The sequence below is a fragment of the Phaenicophaeus curvirostris genome, chromosome 1 (genome assembly GCF_032191515.1).
Source record: "Phaenicophaeus curvirostris isolate KB17595 chromosome 1, BPBGC_Pcur_1.0, whole genome shotgun sequence".
NCBI lineage: Eukaryota > Metazoa > Chordata > Aves > Cuculiformes > Cuculidae > Phaenicophaeus > Phaenicophaeus curvirostris.
In genome coordinates, this window is record NC_091392.1 from 80,901,745 (window position 1) to 80,926,060 (window position 24,316).

General features: G+C 38.1%; 1 protein-coding gene and 1 long non-coding RNA gene across 3 annotated transcripts in view; one reads left to right on the forward strand and one right to left on the reverse strand.

Annotated features, from left to right (window-relative positions):
* LRP6 (LDL receptor related protein 6) overlaps window positions 1-24,316 on the forward strand; it is a 704,489-nt gene that overhangs the window by 567,356 nt on the left and 112,817 nt on the right. The window lies entirely within an intron of this gene.
* Window positions 2,692-24,316, reverse strand: part of LOC138724938 (uncharacterized) — a 105,948-nt gene continuing 84,323 nt past the window's right edge. For both annotated transcript variants that reach the window (XR_011338136.1, XR_011338135.1), the window contains exons 6-7: window positions 21,963-22,040; window positions 2,692-5,250 (exon numbers count right to left, since the gene is read on the reverse strand). This is a non-coding gene — a long non-coding RNA (uncharacterized lncRNA). The remainder of the gene's footprint in view (window positions 5,251-21,962; window positions 22,041-24,316) is intronic.

The window sequence follows — 24,316 nt, forward strand, 5'->3', positions numbered from 1 at the left end:
ACCAGTAATCCCGATAACCATTTCTGCCATAACTGATATGCATTCATATTGTGGGAACTGCATAGCATTAGTTACAAAATTCCCCTCCAAGCCCGACCAGGTTTTAGCTACACCACCTCTAGGTAACTACTGTGCACAATCACATTCATGGCAGTTAGCAATATGCTCAGACCTCTCATTCTCTGAATGGTGCATGCTGTTTTACCACAGAAGACTTCTGCTAATGTTTTATTTTGTTCTCATTTAGTATTTGTCTCCCATTATGAGCACAATCCTGGGAACCTCTCTGAGCACTAGGAAAGGCAGGCATTTTTTCTTTCCTGATGCACACCAGCAACTTCACTGCAACCACAAGTGTGACTCTTATTTAGCAATATGCAGTGCCTCACGTTGAATCTGTACCAGCAGGGATTGGCATGCCAGCTACAGTCTGACTGCATTTTTGGATTCCCTCCCAGTACAAATCCCCCTTTGTAATTTGCCCTTTCAGCAGAGTGCCCAAGAACTACTTGTGTTCAACGCCTTTGCCCTCTCAAGAGCAGCCACGGAGACACAGCCCCAGCAGCTGGCACTTCACGGTACCTAAGCACAGTTCAAAAACCAGATTTTTCACAAGTGGGACTGGTAGCACAGCCTTTAGTTAGGATTGGCTAAAAGCATTTACCTTTGCTTCAGTGTTTTGAATTAAGTCAAACTTTTCATGCTGGGCATCTGGCTTGTGAGGATATGGAGGTTTGCTCACTCTAAAAAAACCCATCAAAAACATTAACAGCCTTGAAGAGGCTCATGGAAGAAGAGGTAGAAAGCTCCACAAATCCATGCAGCAGAGATCTAAAACTGAACAACAATGGCTTTAATGTTAGGGATCTGCTTGATGTCTTTTTCATACCTTGTGTCAAAACACCAGGTACTTTCTCCAGGGCACAAAAGGGAAATTAAAAACTGAAATCTAGAACTCACAGAAACCTCCCCCTCTCCTTTCCCCTTCTTTTCTTCTGGTCTGTTATAAGCAAATGCACAGGCTTTGTTCCAGCAAGATGTATTAAGCTTTTGCTCACTGGTTAATGCTGTTGTTACACTAAAAAAAAATCAAAAAAGATGTTTAAGCAGACACAGATTATAATAAAGTGTATGTTATGATATCCAGTTATCATATGCTATATTATGCATACTCATGTTTATGCTTTTTCCTTACACCTAATGTGTGCCACACAACAGCGCGTGACCTCAAGAAGTAACGCTGACTTGAGTTTTAAAAAACAGCTTGTTTTTCATCATGATTCCAGCAGCCCAAGCTACTTACTTACAATTCAATACAAACATTTTCAGTATACAGTTCTGGAAAGTATTTGGCACCACAGAGTTGTTTTAAAGTTTCTATTGGAGTTCCTATTGGCTGTAATGACACCTACTGCTAAGGACAGACCTGATTAACTGCAGGCTTGCACGCTGCTAAATATAGGCACATGTTTTTGCATTTACTGTAGATCCTAGCGATGAGAACACTATGGATTTTTTTGGCCCTTTGTTTCAATGGGATTGCCAGAATGACTAGAATCTGAAAACTCACAGCTCATTAACAAGAACAAAATGCTGACCCAGGCAGAGCCAAAAGATTTTAAAACAACTTCAGAGACAAGGTCTAACAGGCTGTTGTAGAACGTGGAGAGGATTTTTCCTCTTGTCACCCCTTTATTCCATACAGAACATTTGCTATGTATTTACTGAATGCAAGACTAAGCTAGATATTTCCAGCCCATTCTGTACCCTGGAGAGGAGAAGGACATTTTAAGCTATACACAATGCAATCACTACTCACGCTCATCTAAGATATCTACACTGCAGCTGTGAGTCTGCATTTTCAGCAGAAGAGTTTACAATCTTCAATGCATGTCTCGCAGCCCTTGAACATGGCCAGAATGGTAAGTATCCTTACAGCAGTTTCAAATTAAGAGATCCTCTTTAAACAGCAAGAAGAAAAGAGAAGATTAAAACCAGCCACAGTATTGCCTGTGCTCCTATGTCTTTCAGACACTCAGCAATTTTTCCTCTTCTACCAACAGCCATGATCCCTTCTTTATGAACATGAATCAAATAATGTTCCTAAACTTTCATTAAAGATATTAACAAAAGGCCCCGTTTTTAGGTGTTGAATGACCTGAAATACCATCCAAACCCAGATATGTGAGATATTTTTAGACCAGAGAAGCCATAAAATACCCAGTTGTGCTGTCAAACGTAACATCAGTTTTTTCATTTGCTCTCACTGTGGATGTCTCAGCATGCCAGACTACTGATACGAAGGCAATGCTTTTTATGTGAGCAAGGCTCTCTTTTGTGAAGCATGTAAGATAGGGATAGAGAAGTCTGACAAAAATTTTCACACCAATCTACAGTAAGGAGATGCTGTAAAATTAAATGGTTATACGTAACCAGTTCAACACTGCTGGTCTTGAAGCTAACCTTAAGTCTTACATGACTCCTATTTCCTGGTGTATTTTGTTTGTGGGAAAATGATTTCTATGTACACAACCAACACCAGCACCTTGTTGTTAGTTTCCCTTTTTCCCCCACAGTTTTTTAGCATAAGACTCTATTCTCAAAATGTCTTCAATGGACTTAGCATTTTCTGTCTATGGCTTTCCAGGTGCAATTTATACCTCTTAGATTGCAGAGAATTCTCTTTTGGGGACATTTAAAAGTCATGAAATGAGCCTATTTATGAGAAACTGGGGGTACAAAATAAATGTCTAGTTTTGTGGGGTTTTTTTTTGTTTTGTTTTTTAAATCTAGGCCTGGATTTTCACCGCTACAGCTTTTTATTTTTAATATAAAGTCGACTTGCTGAAGAACATTGTGTGACATGATCTAGTATTATCTGTAAAACACTGGAAGATTCCTGAGGGAGAGGTAAGGTAGAACAAAAACCAGCACATTGCTAGTAAAATTTGTGGCACTCAAACTTAGATGTCAAATGCAAGTTCACAGCATTTGGAATCATTTCCCATGATAACGTAATTCCACTGAAATGAAATAGATCAAGAGCAGACAAACTCAGAAATAAGCAAAACCTCTTTAATTAAATTTTTCAAGATAAAGAATTTTAAAAGACAATTATTTGTAGGATGTTATTAAAAATAATAGAAGACACCTATCTTAGAGCTATGAGGCATGGGGTTACAACAACAATATGTAGACTTACTTTGCTGGTCACAGAAGTATATTCTAGCCCCTGTTTTTCTGTGAATTAAGACACTGATGTTGTTATGCTGCTTATCAGGGAAGGCAGTAGGTTGTATAGTTATCTCCTGATTGGGGCAAAATCACTACCCTGAAACCACACAACCTACTACCTCATCCTGTTAGAGCATCAAGTGTATATTCTGAAGAAAATTAACATTTCACCATCTACAAGTAGGATTCTCTGAACATTTCCTAGCTATATATTTTTTAGCTTTAAAAGGACCATAATGACTATAATTATTTCCTGCTGGCCCTCCTTCACAGTTCTTCCTGGAAGTCAGTCTGAATTGATGGGGTGACTCCAGAGACCACAGCAGCAAGCACTGTCCCTCCCAGACAATCATTATGTAATAAAAAGGCAAGTTTAATCAGTTTTTGTACAATGACTTACGAAACCTCCTCACCTAGGGCTCAAGCATTTAACAGTTCCAGGGCAGAACAATGAGCAACTGGAAGACATCATCTTTGCTTTTTGTCCAACTCATCACTTGATAGTTTCTCAAACAGTCTATGCAAAATGCATTTCAACAGTTGCTGAATCAAAAGTGGCATTTTCCACTGAATATAAACACAAGTGCCACAAGTAATGGGGAAACGGGTCAGCTGTTTCTAAACAGTCACTCTCATGGCAGTCTGAGAAAACTAAGCGTGAGCAAGCCCATTGCAGACTGGGTTGTACCTCTGTGCCCTGTAACTTGCATCCCACCTTCTCTGACAAAATGACGGAAAGGATATTGTTTTTGAACCCGAGGGAGAAATACAGGAATCTAAAAACTACAAGGAGATTTGTGTTTTTTCACAACCCTGCTATAAGAACCAAATCCAACATGTAGACAGAGACAGAGAACGTTACAGTTGAAAAATATTTGCTTTGTCCTTTGAAGACTTATCCAGCGATGATATCACAGCCACTTCAGGAAAGACAGTAGATTGTATAGTTATCTGACAGGCAGGGCATAACCCTAAAACTATACAACCTACTACCTCACCCCAAAGGACAGTCAGACTCTGATCAGATGAAACACAAGCTGTACTCCCAGACAACTGGATTGCTTGGTGACAACCTAGAAGACAAAAAACTCTGGGGACAAATATTAACAGTCTTGAGTCTGAAACAGTTTGCCATGTACCAGTCGACATTTTGCTTAATGAGCTCTAGTTTCATGTTTGAAACATTTAATAGATTTGCAGCTTGTGAAGTCATGTCAGTGACAAGTTACATGAGGGGAAAGAGGATACAGCATTCATTTTTAATAAATGCACTTTTGTACTTCCAGGTCTGACATGACTGCATCTTATCAAACCAGTTTTGTCACTTCAAGAAAGGCATCACTATGACGTAAGAGAGCAGATAGTGACTTAAGAGAGATTGTTTAACATGCTTCTAGACATTCCTCTATTATCCTAATGGGGAAGAGCTGGGTTTCTGTAACTGCACTTCCCAAGTTCTGCATGGGTAAATCCATGAGACTGAACAAAGAATTTGTCAAGATTACGAGGAAAAGCTACGGACTACTCAGACAATATTCTATTCCTCAATAAACAGTAATCCTGCTCTGAATCAATGGCCAAACCAGATATATCCTACCATACTACACAGACTTTGATTGACATGACTAGCAAAATTGCCTCTATAGTATAACCTACTCTTACACTTAGGCTAGAGTTTGAGGGGGTAGTTTTGCCCCACCACCTGGTTTAAAGGGCCACTACACTTCTCATTCAGGGCAGATCTAAAAAGTGGAAATAACTGAGATACCAGTCCATAGTGTAATATAAATACTGCTTTAATTAATAAGCAAACTTTTAAAGCAAAACCCCTAGCTTAATCAACTAACTTAATTTTTCTTAACAGTTAACTAAAGAAAACAATAAATGATACATACATCAGCCACATGGACAAACTAAAGTGATGTTTCATTATAAAGCAGATCTCACCCCAAAGGTGGCAGGTCACATTTCAGGGTAACTGAAGTGATCTGCTACTGCTTTCAGCATAATGGGGAACTAAAAAGAGAAGAGCAAGAGAAAACACACAAATATCAAATTAATTTCACTGAACATTGAAACAATTATAAGGTCAGTGAGACCATGTGCAAAAGCAAAGATTAGCTTCTTTCTACAATTTCTCAAGAAGAACCATGCACAGCATCAGCTTTCTCACTCAGTTGTAACTACCATGATTAAACCACAGGAAGAAACAAAGTATAGTGATAAAAAAATAGAAAAGGTATTTTTTTAGATTGACTTAAATGTGAAGAGCATTGCAGAGACTGGCAGAGAGAGGTATCAGCTACTTCATCTTCAAGAAACAAATACACTATTAAATGAAATAGAAAAATAAGGAGAACGCAGATACCTAAACAAATTAGATAGCAATGTGTTAATGCATAAAAGGCAATGTTATATTCTGTCAACTGCAAAGATCATTTAACTGTAGTGGACTCAGACCACATGCAGAAAGAGGTTACTGGTTGTGGTGAGCCATATACGGTTCATCTTCATTGAAGAGAACAGGAATGGTAAAATTCCATCTACTCTGAGACCACTGTACTGGAGGGAATACTGTACAATCCTGGATTTCATGTCTTGTAACGTCAATGCCCTTGCAGGCCAAAAAGGATATAAAATATACTCTATATATTATACACAAAGAGTAGCATGAAAGATTTCAGTATCTCATTAATGTAAATAGTAAAAATTGGTAGCAGAAATTGCTCTCTAGCCACTGTCAAAGAAGCACATTTGGAAAGTTCTGCACCAGAATGAATGCTATTTTTCTCTATGCACTTAAGGGTTTTAAACGTCTGTGTTTTCTGAGGGTCAGCTTTTCTGCGAAGTCAACTACTCTCTAAGTAATTCCCTGGGAAAAACCCTGTGTTTCTTAGATAAAGTATTTAAAAACAAACATCATCTTCACATGCATGGTCAGAGATCTTGGTATTTTTCTTAAGAGCCAAAAATTTGTATTGGAGCTTTGGCTAAGAATCTGTGCAGAAGGCAATGAATTTTAGCAGTGCTGGGTGGGTACCTGTGAATTGTGCAGTCACAGAAAATGCTTTCAGTATAAAACAAACCCTATCGTTATATAAATATAACAGTGTTACACAACATAATCGGAGGAAAACTGTGTATTGCCTGATTTACTTCAAAGTGATACTTCTGCATAAGCATTTGCTTTAGAGTGGATGAATAAAAACAACGTAGGCTTTCTTTGTAGCAGTTCTTTATGCTGGATGGTCCAGTAAAAACAGTTCAAAGGACCAATCTAGCATTGAAAGGATGTGCCCACAGTATTGAGAAGCCCAAAATACCCCACAGACTCAAATACCTCCCCTCACTGGAAATTTCAGATCGCAATCATACACTTATGGCTGATACCAATGAGTAAGGAAGTTCACTTTCACTTTCAGATGCAATGCTAGGTAAGAGAATGGAAATCGTTTGCCCATGTTGAAAAAAATAGGTGTGCTTTTATTAATTATTTCAAAAGGTTCTCTTATTTTCGATTATCATAAAAGGTTAAAGACTTTTCTTTATGTGCAGCTGTGATATAACATTGCCTTAATGTGTATATTCCCACAAAACCAAGAGTAGTTTGTTAATTCACAAAGATATTGAGATAATTATTTGTACAGTATCACAAACTTTGTGTAATACTATTTTATATACGATCTGTTATTATCAGTATTAGCAGTACTCATTAGCAGACAAAAATGGAAAAGAATGTGCCTTATCCAACACCTAAAATTAATTAGTCTTCTGCTCTTACAAGCTGCTCGCAAACTTATTTTAATTGACTAGATCACTAAACAAGCATGAACTTTAAAATACTTAATTAAAGAAAAATGCATGTTCATTTTCCTTCTACAAAGAAGACATGCATACAAAATAACTATCTGGCAAGAGTGATGTTTCTAGTTTAACAACTGTTTAATACTAGGAAAAATATGACATTTCCATATTCCAACTCTCACTGCTCACTGAAAAATGTCTTGGAACTGATGGTAATAAACACCTCAGCAGTCACTTTCAAAAAGGCACAGGGCCAAACTTGCTATTTCTATGATGTAATAGGAAAGAGCACAGTGTTAAAGTAGGGTTGTTATACAATTAAAAGCCTCACTAATTAACAGGCTCTGGGACAACACAGACCGAGTGCTTGAGCACCTTCTACCCAAAACTCAGAATGATTTACAGAGGCAAACCTCACTGGGCTCCCAGGAGAAAGGTTTCCAACACGTCTCCATATAATTATTATCTTATAGCTTCCAAAGGGATGCACAGTCACTGCTCTGCTCTTACAGACTATTCAGTATTAAAACGTCACAAACATTATCTGGCAAGAGCGGTTGTGGGGTAAATGGCTGAGGTTCTGCTATGGTGGATGCTGAGGCCAACGGAGGCTTTCTGACTGGATTCAAAAAGCCCTGGATCAGAGCCTGGACAGGAATTTGAACTGCTACAACATCCTTCCAGGACAGGGTTGTGATAGAGCAGTACTATGGCAGGTAAGTTCTTCTGCAGATATCAGACAGAAATTATTCAGCGGACGGAAGGATACAGTTTCCTGAGGCCTACATGTGGCAAACTTGACAGACAATATTTTCAAATATATGTTTAAATAACTACAACAAAAATGACACACTGCCTTCATACAGCTTGTATCCTTCAAGAAGTATTCTACAAACACGGATTCTGTGACTCCTGTGAAGTATGATGCATACTGTGATCTTACCCACTACTGAAACACAGCCGCTTCTAAAATGGTAAATGACAGCTCTATTCCCAGTTGTGAAATTTTACTGCAGTTTAATAATACATGACAGGTTCTGCTGGAACTTCAGGCAGGCACAATGTGAAATACTCACAGGACCAACCCTCCACAGCCTCTTCCTGCATTTAGTGGACAGGCACAGTTTTTTTTATAAAATTTGATTCAGTTTGGCTCCTGCTTTAGACAGTTCTCTGTGTAAGTGTTTGTCTTTCTCAGCTGGCTTCAGAAGAACATTAGCCTGCATGCATTAACTTTAAAATATGTTTAACTAGGCATTAGTATAGCCAGACTGCAACTAGGAGATCAAATGCATGATTCTTTATCTTTGTGATAACATCCAAATGGATGATGGTTGTGATATCTGCTCATCAATGAGGCTACCTGGTTCTACTGTAAAACATTCAAGTGCGCTGTTCTGGTTTCTACAAACTCTATTCACAGTTCTGCACAGGAATTTTTTCCTCAAAGTCATCAGGAGACATCTTTTAAGAAGGAGAGCAATTCACACACTATTGAAATCGACGGTATACCTTCACTTGGCCTCAGTGGCTTTGAAGAAAGCCCTGATGATCCAGTACAGCACAAACCCTTGGGCACAGAAGTTAAAGTCAACGCTTCTGGATCCTCAGAAATCTTGCACATCAGAAAAGAATTTACGAGCCAATGACTACTTGCACTGAGCAATTAATTCTATTAAAAATCTGTTATATAATTTTTGTCTACTGTTTTATTTCATCATAAATACTGTAACATGGTTCTATTTAATACGTAATTTTACATATTCACTGAATTCATTGTCTGTATCTATCTGTTTGCAAATATTTGGGGGAAGGGAGCAGCTATGAAATGAGGCAGAACTCTGGCTAAACGTCTCTGAGCTCTGCAGCAGTTTATGGGTGCTCCTAAAATCCTGAACATTTTATGTATGAGGAAACAAAAAGGCAACAGAACACACAAACACGCATGTACATTAGCTTATATAATTGCATCTTACATACTGTAGCCTGACTACCAGCCCAGACCTACACAGAAGCTTCCTTACTCTCCTGTAGATCCATGAAACACTCAAGGAAATTCCTCCATAGAAATGGCCATTCATGTAGCATGTTTCAGAAAAAGTTTACAGTGGCATCAAAACCCACGATATGCTTAATGAAAGCTCTTTTAACCTACTGAATGAGTGTACAGAGAACTGACTAGCAGTAAAGACAAGGAGCCAGGGCTGGGTATGCATCAAAGGCATTCTGCACCTTCACAGACATGTCCTGTACATCTATGTTAGTCATGCCACAGCATTAATGCTCCAAAATGCCTTGAATGTTAACCAGATGCTTCAAAACAGAATGTATTAGGAAAAAGGCAGCTTTTCATCTGAACATCACCTCATTTTTCTTGGATGTGGGATCATGTTTTCATGCACACTGCAGTACCTACACTGACAAAATTTTTATTTCTCTAGCACATTTATTTCTGAGTTTTGTTTAGGTAATATCTGAACACAAGAAAACCACAAAGGCTACTGTTCAAGAGAATGATGAAAACACACAGAATCTCTCAAAGCTTCCACAAGAAAGAGAAAATAAACCAGGGCTAATCACTGGCTGTTCTGTATGTTACACTTGTATTCTTCAGCAAATAAATATTTAAGGAGATAGATTTTTTAAAAATAAATTCCAAAAGGAACGAAGAACTGTTCAGTGTACTATGAGCTATTTGTTTTGTAAGGCTTAAAATATTCACCTTCCGTGTTTTCCTAGCATAATCTTTCCGTCTACTAACTTCCCAGCCACGTTGTTGTGTTTGCCCCGATGGGCTTTTTGCCCAGGTCTAAGATGGTTGCCAGGCACGACATGGACGGCTGCAAAAGCAGCAGCAAAGGAACTCATGCTGGGCTGCATTTCTGAGCTCTCCATGACAGAAATGACGTTTACCAGACCCTCATGGCCAGAAATCAGGGTAAGGCCAGCACTCAGGGAAGATGAAACCTGTGTGGAGATGACAAATCCACCAAGGGCAAGTGAGGTGTGTCTTATGAAAAAGAAATGTTACAGGTACTCTTGGTATCTTACCAAGCCTAGAAACACAAAAGCAAGGGCTGGATTATCTAGGAGACAAATGTCTGCAGCAAGAGAAGATGAAGCTGTGACAGACTGGGGATTGTTTCTTGTTAAGAAAAGAGCTAAGAAAATGTGTCAGTTTTATTTTATCCTATCAGAGATAGCTAAGAATGAAAGGGGCACATAACACCTTTCTTACAGTAAACATTTCCTAAACATTAGTAATTCATCTCTACTCTCTAATGCAGATGACACAAAAATGAAACATTAATGTTACCCCCTCCAACTATTCGCTTATTTCAGGATGCTGGAGATTGGACTTTATTTCTGGAAGAGCTGAACACACATAACTCAGCTGACATTACCTGGATTTGCTTAACATTTTGGAACAGAAAACTGCATGCTTAAATTGAGCACCCTTATCTTTCACTAGGTATATGATGTCCAACTCTTGAAAACCACAGCTTTTCCACTTCCCCTCAAGCCCTATGTAAATAAAAAATGCAACTCGGCACACCCACTGACGCAGAGAACAGTCAGGATCACAGCCATCCAATCTCTCTAGTTAAATACTCAGCAATCCCCCAAGCAATTACTTGAGCAATGTTTTTAAGCATTTTTGGATAGAACCCCAACTACTACACAGAGAATCCTAAATAAGGCATTTGACTTTCAAGTCAACTAGATTTGGCATTTGAGTATCTGCGATTCGTGGGGTATCACAGCTGACCTAGGTAATACTGCTGTCAGGAACCCTAATGTCATTTATTTCAGGTCCTTATGTAGGAAAATAACACTAACCAGAGTCACAAGACTGTGAAAACAATACTCATCTTACATCTTCTTAAAAAAAATGCCATCTTCAATCTCACCCAACAAAACCCTTTTTTGGAAAACTGAAATTTTCATTCTAAAATGGATTTACATCTTGAAAACGAAGAGGATCAAGTTACTGGAGTGCAAACAATGAATAAGCTTTACATTACAGCAGACAAGTAAAATCCATCCTTTACAAATTTACAGTTGTCGTTATCCTTTTAGACCCATAGCATTCACAATCATTCATGGTATTATTTGAAAAGCTGGCATAAACCCACGAATCTATGCAGGATGTTTGTTTTAAAATATTGTTAACACTTTAAAACTAATTTCCATTTTAGAACAATTTTCTAAGGACTGGACTGTATTTTGGGTCAGGCCACTGGACTTGGTTCAACCTGATAGTAAAGAAGCAGAAGACTGGACGTTAACATACATTAACACAAGGAAAATACCTGTACAGACCTTGCAAACCAGAACTGCAGCAGGCTGTTTTTTTCTGGTTAGAATTTTGTTTTGCAGGGAAGGCTACAGACCTGTTCAAAAAAGCCCTTTTGCAACAGTAAGTATTTTCATAGACCCTGTTAGACGTTTTCATGTCCCTGTTAGGACACAGCTTTACGTGGCCATGGGACACCAGCTCACAGTGAGAGGGCTCCACCAGCCAAGAGGCATGCTGCAGCAAAGGCCTCTGCTGAACGCAGCTGGGGTGGTGTCCCTGCCTCTTGAAGTGAAATGCCTGCCCTAGATCCATATCTTGCCTTGCATCCCCTTCCTGTGCTGTTCTTCCGGAGCCTGAGCTGAGCCCTGTCTCTTGCATGCTTGCACCTTTCAAGGATCTTCACGAACTTGCCACTAAAACCACTGCTAATTATTGAGATCCCTTTTTCCTTTTGGTTATTGTTTTTCTTTGGCTACCAGCAGATGATCTCTGTGCACAGTAAAAGCTTGGTTACCATCCTTTGATATTGTCTCAAGTTGTGTTATGATTAAAAAAATACACACATGCGCTTTTGTCATGATCACTTTGCCTCTGCTCTGATCAGTAATTTTCCACTCAGAGCACTCCATGCTGCCGGCACAAGAAAGACACCAAAAAGAAGTCTTATACATACACTCACTGCATGAGCTAATAAGATTACGAGCCTCATTAGCCCAATCCAAGACCCACAAGTCTTAAAAAAGTGAGGGGAGCAACTACTGAAAACTGCTGCTTCCACTGTGACAGCCCAATGTGACCACCTGCACTGAGAGGGGAAAGGCTTTTAGAGTACCAGGAGTGACTGCACCAGTGACGCTGATATGGCACTTCCTGGCACCAATATGGTGCTCCTCATGAAGTACAGGTGAGGGGCTTGGGTGGCCAGATGCACAGTGCTGCCTTTTTTGGCTCCCTCTGTAACACCTTGTGTTTTCTCAGGTGATCGGTGCTCTCTGTGGATTTACTCTTGTGTCTTTTTACCCAAGACTAAAGCTTTCACTGGTTAAACATTCATTAATGGACTTTCAGCACGGCTTCAGGTGGTGAAGAGTGAGCATATCTTTGCCAGAGCTCAACGGTGTCAGACTTTGTGTGTCCATTATTCATGATGCTGTTGCTACAGGCCCTAATTTTACATAAATGAAAGTCACAAGAGAAATGTTAGGATAAGCAACTAGTAAGAGCACAGGAAAAGAACACCTCATAAGTCGGTATTAAAGACACAGTTTAGTATGACGTTTTCTGATTTTGAAGCCTCTTGGGAGTAGAAATATGAAACATGTTTTCTCTGAAGAATGACAAGCTAAAACCTAAAATCTCGAAGATGGTCTTTAAAATCAATTTCTTGATGTACTCTGCACAACTCAATTCCAATTCCCCACATATGAAAAATACATAGCCTCATATCTCTAAATTCAAGCGCCTAGCAGATCCTTTGGGCTTCTATTTAAAAAATACTAAAATCTAATCTTAGCTATCATGTAAGCTATTGTTCTGGGATGCCAGAAGATTTCAGAATTTAAAATCTGTTGTGCAAAGATCATTTTGTATTTTCTCTGAAGACAGAACCATGCAGACTAATAGTATCAACCCAGCAACACAGCAAGTAGACTTGGGGCAACTGAATTGATTAATTCCCCCTCCCTTATCAACATAAAAAAATAGTGTCATATCAAAATACCTACTTTCTATCTCACAGCATTTATAGCAAACATACTGGACAGTATTTCAACATTTTCCTGTAGGAGAAATGACTTTGAAATAAGCTTCAGGCACAGAATCCATGACATGTAAATTAAGATATACTTCACAAGATATATCTTAGTTATGAAAGTAGGTCATGTATTTAAGGCATTTCTCGACTGTTTCTTGATGTAAATATTCTGAAAACATTCTTGTGTGTATAGAATAATATTTTAATTATTTATCAGATTACATTCTCTAAGAACAGTAAGGGAACGAGTATTTCTAAGAGTCCTCACAGCTTAATAAGTATTTCTCTGTAACCTTTTATAACTTTATGCCTAAGGGAACTGCCTATTTGAAGCACACTATAGAAAAGCTGGTGCAGTAGAAAAATCTGATATGTGAAGATCACACACTGTACATGTAGGCATCTTGACTAAACAATATCATGAAAATTTCAAATGTTTACTACCTTGTATTATTTTGGGACTCTTGGAATTTCCACAAGACTGGTGTTGAGTATTTGTTTACCCTGGCTATGAGCAAGATATTCCATGAGCAAAGTTAAGAGACAAAACAAAAAAAAAAAAGAAAAGAGAGAAAATAAGAAAGCAAGAGAGTCTACATGTTTGTAATGTACCTTGAGTTTCCAGGCCAGAAAGTCTATCAAGAGAATCTTAAAAAAAACAAAGGGAACTCAAATTGGTACTTCTATCAATTTATCCACTAGGTGTCACAAAATAATCATACAACCAGATGAAAAGCAATCACACATAAAATGCGTCAGCATACTACATCAATGAAGTGCTGCTTTGAAATGAAATCTGTTATAAGAGCAGATGCAGGAAAATGTCATGAATCTCATGAATATACATACTTTCAGGAGTGTATGGGAACCTGAGCTATGATACACAAAAGCTATTGCTAACCACGGTGTATGTCATGCAATGGATTCATATGCAAGCACATAAATGTTCCATTAAAAAAAAAAGTTCCTAAATCATAAACGCAGTATTACCAGTTCTCAGAACTTCAAGTCTTAATGTTCTTGCTTTTTAATGCTCCAGCTACTGGACTAACGTGTTATGTTAATTCTCTACAAGTGTGTAAAAATCCCTTGTGACTACAGGGAAAGACTGCAAAGAAAACAAGTTCTGAAGGATAAAATCTATAAGGAAAAGAAAGAAAAATATGTTATTAATATTACTATAAAATCACAACAAATTCCAAATATTGGAATTAGTAATAACAGAATGACAGATGCTCCTTAAATCCAGGCTGTTCTTATGGAAGTGCATATATTATGAAGGCTGGGTTAGAAAATGACTAAATTGTTCTGTAGCCATTATTCACAATAAATTAACCCCTAAATTGGAGGTACTTTTGTTCTTAAATATTCCTGGACCATTCTAAATTAATAATTACATGCACACCTGCAAAACCCAAAACACTAACTGCATTAAAGGATCAAGGCTGGGGTGCTGAAACAGGTACTTTCATTTCCAAAATAGTTCCTTAATAACAGTAACTGTTTCTCAGAGCTGCATATAATTTTTATGGGCCAAGTAGACTCCACTGTGAATTTATCACTATCTGTACTTCACTCATAATCCACACAATTAAAGATATTGTAATCTACAGTATATACAACAACATAATGCAGAAGAGGTTGGTTAGATAAGACGAGGAAACACACTCTTGACATTTTTTATCATATAAACATAGCAGTAACAGTGCTATTCACTCACTTCTGAAAAGTGTCATTTCTTAAAGCCAGACTTAGCAATGTTAAAAACTCTTCCCCCTTCAGAAACGTAATGAATGAACATATGTCCTAATACTGCACTACATGTTAAGACTGTGTTGTATGTGTTCTATCACAGCTGGTTGCAAAAGAGCAAGCATTGTCGGGGTGTAATTAAGCTTGCGCGATAGGGTTTGAACTTCTTTACAGAGTCTTTCTTTATAAGATGTATTTTGTAAATGTCAGAGCTGGTCAGCAGTTTTCAAAGCTTTGAAATACTGTCTAACCTGGAGACTATGGGAAGGATGCTTTTCCTCCATCCAATTTTTCCTCCTTTTTCAGCGCAACTCAATTAAATACTTGTGCTTACAGGAACACAAGTATAAATCTTAGAGAGAAATACCATATTTTTGCTTCGAACACTAGTGTAACTTTATCCATAAGGATAAAGGAATCTGGTGGTTGTGAAATGTAGTTTCAGAAAAACTAAAAAATACTGTCTAAAGTTCTCCCTACATTAAAACTGTTATTATTTGACTTTTAAAAAAAAATTCCTAAAGTCTCCATTTAGCCTGACAGAATTCAGATCCTCATGAAGCCAATGAGAATTTCATTGTCTGACTTGAATAAAGCTGTGATTTCACTTCAGGCAGAACCACATAGAAGAAATGCTGAGGTAACAATTCATTAAATAAACCCCTGACTCTTTTGATGTCAGAAGGTGAAGTGACCAGATGTACAATACTATTAATTCCACTCTGATTTTCAACAAGTTGTTGGTCCAAGTCTGCAATATTGTTCTTGAACGAATCATAGAACCACAGAATAATTCTGTTTGCAAGGGACCTCTGGAAGCATCTAGCCCAACCTTCTGCTCAATGGAGAAGGATCTAATTGGATCAGGTTGCTCAGGCATGTATCCCATCGAACCTTGTCCTGCACCAAGGACAGAGAACTCTCAACCTCTCTGGACACCTGTTCCAATGTTCAACCACTCTGTGGTAAAATTATTTTCCTTGTATCTGACTACAACTTCTCATGTTCCAACATGGGGCCATTGGTCCTCGTTTTATTGCTGTGTACATCTGAGAAGAGTTAAGCTCCATTTTCTCCTTACCCTGTGATCAGGTAATTGCAGACAGCAATAAGGCCTCCTCTTTGTCCTTTTACATGAACAGACTTCAGTTCTTTCAGCTAAACCTTGCTTACCATGCGCTCCAGCCCCGGCTGGATTGGTGGCCCTGCACCAGGCTCATGCCAGTACGGTTCTATCTTTCTTGTACTAGGGTGCCCAAACCTGGACACAATATTCTGAATGCAATCTCACGCTATAAAGAGGGGAGGATCACTTCTCTAGAGCTGCTGGCTATTGTTTTGCTAATGCAGCCCTGGATGCAGTTGGCTCTTTGCTGGAAGGGCACATGACTGGCTGCCGTCATTTTGTGCACCAGGATCCACTGATCCTTTTCTACAGAGCTACTTCCTACACAGTCGGCCCCCAGCCTGTTTCAGTATCTTCTTACTGATGGCGGTTTTTACACCTTTTCACAAATTATCAATATTAAAACATTTATTTTTTTTATTTGAAAGCCCATCTATCCTAGGCCTCACTTGGCCTTGAAGTGCCATGAGTAAAACAGCTTAGGAATGTGAATGTAGAGCAAATGTGCTTCCCATTAGCTCTTAATGCCATAAATCTAAAATCCTTCATACTACTGCTAAAGCAGTGCTTCCGCTCAAACCTTAAAGAAGCTTTAGAAAAGACAGTAATTCTCAACAGCAGCATTCAAGACGCTTTTGCGTAGGACAGGCTGGTAAATGCATGTGGTTCAGAGGTCTTGCCCTTATACATCAGTATTTCACTTACAATGGAATAATTTGAAATTACATTAAGAACTAGAGTAATATTCTATAATTTCTTCTTCATATCCCCTGCCATCAGAAATAAGCTTGAAGAAAGACGTCCAGCCCCAACCGCACTATTCTGGGAAAGTTTAGATTTAGATGAGACTATTTATGCTCGTAACTACATGACTTTTTTTAAGTTTAATTCAATAGGAATAACTGGTTCAACTTGGTTTCTGTTCATTAATGAGCAGTTGGAAGGAACCGGTTAATCATTGTTTGCCATCTGCTTTGGAGAATCAACACTGTCCGGAACCTTTTCTGCAGCTGATCTAAAACCACAATGCACAAAGAGCCCTAAAGGAAAATACTATTTTCAGCTATGTTTTTTTTTAAGTGCAGACTAAGACATTAAATATTTTGTGGTTAACCCCCTCTCACTCCTTGACAGCACTCTGCTCTGGACAGTGGTCTCTGTGGTACATACCACATCATTTAGCAGTCCCTGTAAAGGTACAGCAATAGTGCTGCGGAGAAGCATTAGTGGTCTGCTCACTAACAACTTACTCATGGAAAGCCAACCTATCAAACCACAAGGTCACCTTTCAGAAGGAGGTCAGAAGGCTGCAGGCCACATACAAGATGCCACCATTGGACTTTGCTGTAATTTACATTGTTAGAACAGAAGCCTAGAGAAATATTAGCAATATAATTTGTTTCAGCTTCCCTGCCACCACCCCCCCCTGCCCAAAGCAACATATTTCTTCACATATGAACAGTAAACTGCTCCTGTGGACTCCCCATCTGATTTCCTGGCCAAAACCAAAAGCAGCCCCTTTCATATATTTGCAGTTCTTTCAGGAAGGCTGCAAACTCTCTAAACCTATCCAAGCTGTTTTATTAAAACCAGCTCTAAGTTCTTCTAAACACACAGGCTAGCACTTAAAATGCCATTATTGAAGAAAAAAAAAAATATTTGCCTCATCACAGAAAAAAGTGAAAATGAAAGAATAAACTTGGTTGACTATCCATGCTATTTTCTAGTTTATCTTCCCCCTCCAGTGGGACTGACAAGACCTATGTTTTAATTGAGAGAGGGAAGGAAGTTAGCATTTTTAGACTAGTTTTGGAATCCAGACTATTCCTCAAAAAATGCTTTTGCTTTAAAATGAGTAAAAATATATGGGAATGATGGGAAAATGTTCCACTTAAACACAGAAAGATTGCTAGGAAAAGGCACATCATAAACAGAGGTTTTATTAAAATATACATCGCTAACAAGTGGCAAAATATCAGAAGAACTGCTGAGCATGAGAAAATCAGTACTGCTAGGCTCACTCTCCTATCGAAGATCTAGCACTGGGGGACATAATTCAGGTCACTAAAGTCTTTTTTCAAGATTGATTAAAGTTCATTTTAGTAACATCAGCAGGGAACCCTGGCTTCAATGACCTTAATATTGAGAGTGCTAAAGATTGCAGTCTTCCAGCAGAAAGAAAAAGCTGGTTTCTCTAGGCCTTCTTGCAAACACATAACTCAGAGTGTATTCAATCATTAGAAAGGCTTGTCAGTGACAAATATTTTTCCTTTAAAAAAACTCATAATAAGAACACTGGGAAATGTTCCCTCTGACTCAAGCCATAAACTTTAACCACCTTCCTTTTCTTTGCCGATATCCTGGGATATATAACAACTGGGGAGACCTACTCTTGCAGATTTCTGAGCCCTGCAATGGTTTGTAATTTGAGATAACTGGTATCAACAGGGGTCTTAAGAAGAGATCATCCAGTAAGCCTTTGGAGACTTTAATGTTCAGGGCCTAGTATAGTCTAATGCACATTTCGGGACTTTCTGAGAGTACTGTTGGGAGTCCGACTCTATTACAGCTTGCAGCACAAGAAAGAAAGATTTAACGAGAGCAGTCCACAGAAAAGCTGCGTTGCCTTCTAAAAACTCAGCAGAAGAAATCTTTGGGAGAAGAGAGTAAGGTGGGAGGGAGAAAGGTCCTTTGGATATGCAGAAATTTGAGAGAGCTGGATTCATTTCACAACTGTGCCACATATTTCCTTTGTGATCTTGGACAAATATTCAGGTCAGGTTTTCAGAAAAATAAGTTCAGTTCTCCTGGCTTCTTTAGATGCTAAAATAACTAGCCAGACTTATAGAGGCAAACTGCAACCTAGATGTTGGTCTCCCTGAAAACGTTACAAGATGAGCTGACCCATGCTGAATGCTCTTAAATATCTGGCCACAACTGTTGAGGACATACATCTTAAAGCATCACATCTGTGCTTCACTTCCACACCTGTAAAATATTATTATGTTCCTACTGCTATGAGCTGAGAACAAATTTGTAATGTCCATGAAACAGCTTAAAGGGTCTTCAGTGATAAGATCATTTAAGTATGTAAACTGATACAGTGAACCTATCTCCTGGGGACCCATGTCCTACTTCTAGCTTTGACAAGAAGGGAATTGTGATTCTACAAAGCCCAAACTCATTGTCATGAGACACCATAGATACCAGGGTATGTTGGTTTAATTGCTGTAGAGAGACTGGCGAGTCACAATAATGGGGAGGGCACTTTTCAGTCCTTCCTCTCACTGTGACGAGTGTGCCCTCTAACACGTGTCTGTGTTGAGTTCAGTTGTTAGCTGTGTAAGTTATTATTCTACAGTATCTTGTTATAAAGTAGGGATATCAACATCAAGATCTGACTTCCCTTCCTAAACTCAGCAATGTTCTTTAACAACAACAGAATACTTAAACAAACAATTTAGATCCTGGTTTTGAGAAATTAAGACTATGTCAATACAGACATCTTAATCTATCTTCAAACTTCTAGAGTTGTCTCAAAATATCCTGCATCTACTGTAAAGGTCTCTGGTTTGATTAAAAATTAACTAAAACATTTGGACTTGGATGCACTAGGATTAATAGACCCACTCTCAAGACCAAACTCCTGGCATTCTGTATCACCCTTGTCGCATTCTGTCAGAAGCAACACAGTGTTTCTTGAACTTATTTTTCTAGAACAATTTGGAAACACTTCAATCCACTGCTCATTAGGGTGAGACTGGCACAGGTAATGGCCCAAAATGCCTACAAAAGTTCTCTCTTTCATCCCTCAGCTTGGTCCAGCAGAAGCTGCAAGTTAAAGACCTTGCCAACAGGGATTTCACACTGACTCCCCATTCTTTAGCCACTTTTCCTAAGAAATTGTTACATTTGAAAAGTTTGATTAAAAGACCCATCAAGAAGATGTATCGATGATTTTATGCAGACATGTAAGAGTGGAGGGAAAGTAGACTATTAACGCTAGAGTATCACCCTTAAGCTAGGCAGGAATTGGGTGCAATAAACCATAAGGTGTGGGCAAGTATTTCAAGTCTTTATCTATGCTAAAACACAGCTATATAGGGCTGCATAACCCAAGACAGACATAAGTTGTCTGATTTGTTCCTATGGGTATATCCACATGAACATCTTTGGGTGAATCATGTATTTTTTATACATATTTTCCATAAAAATGAACAGCCTTTCTCTAGCATTCAACTCATTATCCACACTCCCTAAATCACCACATCAACATTTTATTTGAAGTATCAGTGATAACATCCCATCAAAATTTAATAGCCGCTTTCTGTAACTGAAGTGTATTAACTCTTGGTTTCACCTATGGTTTATCTTTCCCCTTCTTTAAACATTTTAATGCTATTAAAAATAAAATACTTTTCTACTGCAGGAGTCAGAAATGCATAATATTCCTTTCTTCAACTCATGGCAAAGGGAAGAGATACAAGGAAATGCAAAAGAACCCTCTATTCCAGTCTATAGCTTTATTCTGAATCTCGAGTGTCAAATGAACAGGGCTTCTAAGAAGAATGTCAACAACTGTAACAGTTATATAAGATATAGTTAGAAAAATATTTTGCAAGGAGAAATGACAGTTTCTGTCACTTGAGAAGATGATTTATACTTCAGTTTTAGAATCCAAGCAGCCAACATGTGACCTGACATTTACTAAAGGAAAATGAAGAGATATTCAGCAAGATTACAAAAGGAAAAGCATTAATCGTCCTATACCAACAATTCAATTCCTCTCGGCACTACAGAAAGATCTGCATAGTCTTCCTCTCAACATCATGGAAAAAAATTGAAAGAGAGGTCACAATAACAGATCTCCCTTTTGGCATTTTTTGCTAACTTGCTCAATTTAGGAAGGCCATCTGCTGCTGTCTATGCTGGCCTTTTTGTATTGTGTCTCATGTTCTTCTTTATGGATGAGCATGATTCACAGTTCACATAAACTGTGTGTTTTAAGTTACTTCGCATGAGAACTTGATGGTTAGAACTGCGCATAAAGGATGCATAGCTGTTGATGTACATGTTGCACATGTGACGCAACATAGGGAAAAGGATATAAAACTCAGGGAAGTCCAAACAGGAAAGACAGCAGGTCAGGTGAGCTGGCTTTCATTGCTGGCTCTATTATATACTTCCTGTATGACTTGAAATGATTACATGAGCCCTTTGGGGCTCAGTTTTATCACTTGTTAAATGGAGATCATAATTCCCTATCTAACAGTGATACTGTGAGGCTTATTCATTAATGGGTTCAGTTCAATGCTGGGCAGATGGTCAATACAAATTTTATGCATCACTGAAGTAACATTTAACATCAGAACTTAAGTGGCCTATAGTCTTGTGTCAGTCTCCTAGCAGTCATTGCATGAATATTATACATTCACATTACTGAAAATATTCGAGAGACATGAGTTGTTAGTAGTGCTGATTTTGCATTCCTCACGTTGCAAATCTACAGGATGACAAATGTAAAAGAAAAAATTCTTTAAATGCAGTGCAAAACAGGTACTAGCACATCTCCTTGTAATGGTTATAAATGACAAAGAAAAGAGAAAATAGTATAACTCCTGCACTGTGTGTACAGTGATTTAAATGAATCCATGAAAGGATTATTTTAAAGCCTCAGGAATGACTACTGACAGTGTCTGGAGAGATTTAAGTTTGGCGTGGAGAGAATGGTTGTTTTTACTGGTCTCTGCCAAAAAAACACTTCATGACTGCAACTGCCGTTGGAGTTTAAAGGTGTATTTAAAGATATTTATAAAGATAAAAATACTTACTTTGCCTACTCCCCAATCAAACAGAAGAAAAAAAAGTTCTTTTCAAAATATCTTTTTCAAGGTTTCTGAGGACTATTTTTAAACTTTATTGCCAGAAGTAATCTACCATGAAAACCTAAGTACCAGCAAGAAATTAATCTCTAGTGCGATTGCTATGCATACCTTGTTATTTCCTCTGCATAGATGACCAATCTTTACTTCTTTCATCTTCTAACTTGTCTCCCCAGAAAGTCATTCTTTCTGTTTCAAAAAAGAATGAAGAAAAAGAATAAAATTTATATGTTAACATTATGAGGGAAAAAAATGAGAAAAAGACATAGAGATATTAAATGTAGCCCTTCCACAGTCTTTTCTGCAGGTGACGAATGAACTTCAGTAGAAGGGCAATATCCCACTTCAAACTTATTTTGAAAGCCTTAATTGAGAGTAAGTGGGGCATGAATGGCACTTTGTAGAGGGATGATTTTACTCTCAGGGAAGTTAATATGACTTAAGATTTCTAAGACTACTCAATTTAGCTGCCAGAAACCTTGAAAGCTTCAAGTACAACAGTCTCCTCTACTATTATAGCCAAGCAATTTTAAAGAAAAGTTATCAGATAAAAAGATTTCAACTTTTACTCCTGAACATCAGCTTTGCTTTCAGTCCTTTAAAATTACTACACTGATTAGTAGTAGAAAGATTAACTGTGCTCAGACTAATGAACCAATCAGGGACATCAATACATCAGGTATAAATTAATAATAAAATTTAGTATTCAGCAGCTTAGTCTCAGTAGCCAGTGACACTAAGATTTTTTGATAATGCATTTGTGTCAGTAATACATTTGCATATGCTGTGTAATCATAGTCAAATATAGAAAAAACACATATAAAACTATATACAACATGGTGAAATAATTTTTGTTTTCTTGTACTGTGATAGTAATAGAACTATGCAGAACATGAAGCAACTCTAGATAAATTATTTTGGATCATTCCAAAGAAGCGATGCTATGACTGTTCTCTGCCTGTTATCAGACTGCATGCTGAATCTTTTCACTTCTTACGCTTCTTGTTTTCTTCAGCTAATTCTGCTGCTGTTTTTTGAAAAAAGGTTATTTTTTCCCCCAATGTCCTCAAAATTTGTATACATGAAACAGCCCATCAAATCTCCTTGGAATGCTCTTTTCCTCCAGCAAAAAACACCTTCCATTTTGGCATTTCTCAATCTGTGACCACCACATTATGCAAGCACTTCACAACTTCTATTGAATGCTGCTGCACCTCACAGCAGAAAAATTATTGCTTCTGTTTACAGAACAGGAAGACAGAGAGACAGAGAGAGAATATAGCTCACATTAACTGTCTGAATTAAGATGACACAATCATATAAAGTATCAGTAGATATGGGGTCCTTCATAGATAAATCTGCAGTACACACCTAATACAGGTACCCAGATTCAATCCTTTATCTTTTTTCTCTGTTTATAGCAGCAGTTTAGGAATAATAATTACCTATACATGTGCCTAAATTAAATCTAAACACAAGTGAATAGTCTCTTCATTGTGAAGTCTAAGAGCGAAGTCCTATAAAGACTGAAGAATCCTAAAATTTAGGTTTGGCTTACCCACTGTGAGATACCTGGCCTTGGAATGAAATACAGTAAGACATCAGAGTTCCACACACAATCTGCAAGGAGCTAAAGACTTCAGATTGGTGCTCCTGTGCTTGGATATCAAACAGGTCTTCATACCAACACCTATTCACCCTTCATTCCAACCCCCTCTTTCTGGGAAGATACTAACCATGTTAATGTTACAGCTTTTATTAGCTTCTTTTTTTCCCTTTTTTGCTTTATGCTCCAAACAGATTTTCTACTTTTTTCCCACCTGTTTCAGTATTGCTCTTTCACTCCACAGTATACCTTTATACTTTTCTCACATTCTTCCTATTGTAAGATTTTTCTCTTTTGTTACTGTTTCCATAGTTCATCCAAATACTAGAATAGTCTGGCTTTTTTTCCCCTCAAAGCTGTCATCTTAGCACCGCTTTATTTTGCTTTAGTGGTCAGAGACCAGCTCCTCTTCTCCTGCTCCACTGGTGACTTTGTTCTCTATTTAACTTACTTTGAAACGTGCCAGTACATCTGTGTACCATTCTGAACAGCTGAAAGAAATTATTTTAAATTGTCACTCAGTTTATTAATAAAGAAGAAAAATGCATGTGTACATTTTTCCTTAAAATAGAACATAGGTACTGCACAAAAATGCACTCAAAAATAAACTTTAGCCTCAGTCAGACATGTGGTCAATGGGAACCCACAGGCAGAAGATAGTCCAGACAGAAGATGGGATAGAAATGCCACAGATACTCTTCAAACTTGACTGCTGTATGAAGATTATCTGTTGATACAGTGCAATATTGAGATTTTATAGACATGGCTTTCAGACTATTCCATTATTACAGTGGGCTACAATCCTGCAGATGTTTAGACACAAAGAACTTTACTCAGTCATGCATTCATGACTGGGTCT